This window comes from Rhagoletis pomonella, unplaced genomic scaffold (assembly GCF_013731165.1).
Source record: "Rhagoletis pomonella isolate Grant_MI unplaced genomic scaffold, Rhpom_1.0 Rhpom_scaffold_22731, whole genome shotgun sequence".
In the NCBI taxonomy this organism is placed as follows: Eukaryota; Metazoa; Arthropoda; class Insecta; order Diptera; family Tephritidae; genus Rhagoletis; species Rhagoletis pomonella.
This window is the reverse complement of record NW_023481242.1, coordinates 1-2,019: the sequence shown is the minus strand read 5'-3', so window position 1 is coordinate 2,019 and position 2,019 is coordinate 1. Positions and strand designations below refer to the sequence as shown.

Here is a 2,019-nt window from a genome sequence, read left to right as displayed (position 1 = left end):
TCAATCAAATGTTTATTAATAAATTAACATTTTCAGATTAAAGCACTGCTGCGGAAACATTTGAAGGATGAGTTTCTAAATTTCATAAAGGTACGGGTGACCTGAATGGACGGCTTTGTTTTTATAACATTACATATTTGTTATTGAGCTGCAATAGTTGCAACAGGGCACGTTGTGTTCTAAAAACATCCTTTTAAGTAAGTAAATAATATTTTTGCGTTGTAAATCAGTTAATTTTCAGTATCCTAATCCAGAATACCCCACACCCCAGTGTTATACAGCGTGTGAATCATCTGGAATTGAGAAAACGTCGGGACAGCTCAGCTCGGAAATTTGCAAGAAATAACATAATTCAAACCCAAATTATTAATAAGTTAGTGTACAGGAATAGTATTTTTTTTTCTGTTAAATACATCGTAGACTCTTGTCTACAAGTGTATGTAAAAGTTTTTGATTCGGGTCACGCGTTTGGGCAAAGCGATCCAAAATCGTTCTACAAATAATTTACCGTACCCAAATCATTTGCAAAATACTATCAAGCAACAGGTACAACAAACAGGATCACAGCATAAGTAAGATGTCTTATTTCAAATTATTTGATACATATATATATATATGTAATTTGAATTAAATTTTAAAATACATTGTGCAGGCTCTTAGCAACAACACCAAGTGAAGCTCGTCGACTTACATAACAGAATAAAAATGCAAGATTCCAGTATAAGTTCAGCGCTTGCAAAATACCGATTTCCTGTTTCCTGGTTAAAGAATTGTACGTGTTCATGTTCCCCAAAGATTCGAGATTACTTATTTGCATTGCATGTTTTCGTTGATGTATGAATAGTAAATATTGATTGTACAAAAACATTTACGTCTACAAGAAGATATGAAAATTGCTTTACACGGTATGTATTTGCAAGTTCTTTGAAAACGAAATAAACCTAACACAAAAGAATCTATCTCTATGCCAGATGGAAATTAAATTTCACGTTTCTAGTTCGTCTGTACGTGCATCTGCTTTGTGCATGTATGCCTTTCCATATGTAAAAAGTAGCATTTACAGATGCAAACGCATGTCGTGTAAAATCACTTTAACAAACAGATGAATAGCAATGATTTTTTATAATTTTTTTCTGACGGTGTTATGCACTTTTTTTCGTATAAAATATTACTTTGTATGGAAGAAAACGCGTGATATTGGCACCAAAAAAATTATCAAAAATTAACGCGATTTTTTAGCCACTTCAAACTTGCACTTTATCCAGAATATAATAAACAATAAAACTGCATACCAAAAATTATTGTAGAAATTAAAATTAAAATGCTTGGAATTGGGATGAAAAGGAATATTTAATATTATTTAGAATTTTTTGTACAAAGTATGAAGTTTGGATTTATATGGTATTCGTTAGATAAAGAGCTGTACTTTTATATAAAATTAAGAACGTTAAAGTATTTAAATTTTTTTAATTACCCTTCAAGTATTCAAGTATTCAACCCCTTTATCTGCAATTTTCATAAAAAATATTTTGACTTTTTAGAACCCATCTTGTTGTTGTAACAGCATACAAATTCCCCAAAGAGATTTTGGGGAGTGTTGCTGGAGTGACAGTCCTTGGCCAGATATAAATCTGGGTCGTTCCGGTTACGTAGACCCGACCTGTCGTCACAAATGTTAGTTGTGACTTTGTAATTTAATAGTAAATTCTTCTGTCAAACGTTATACAAGGTCAGCATTAATATAACCGATGAGAGTTAAGTCTGAGGTGGATTTTTATATCAGAATCTCATTTTTGTGAAAAGTGCAGATAGAGGGTATTGGATATAAGCCCTCGATACGTATTGTATTAAAAAAAAAAAACAAATTAACTTAAGAAACGGAACCCATTTCCATTCACTTTATTTTATGTACATACATATGTATATTCATTTAAATAATACATACATATATACATAACTGAATATGTACTCGTTTTAATGGTTACAATAAAAGTAAATAAAAGTTATTTTTTGTGTACT

At 31.0% G+C, this 2,019-nt stretch overlaps 1 long non-coding RNA gene across 1 annotated transcript; it reads left to right on the top strand.

Moving 5' to 3' along the window:
* The first annotated feature begins 33 nt into the window (after window positions 1-33).
* On the top strand, window positions 34-1,132 carry LOC118732579. The gene is made up of 3 exons (XR_004992151.1): window positions 34-197; window positions 255-572; window positions 653-1,132. It is a non-coding gene; the product is annotated as an uncharacterized LOC118732579 (long non-coding RNA).
* Window positions 1,133-2,019: the final 887 nt, after the last annotated feature.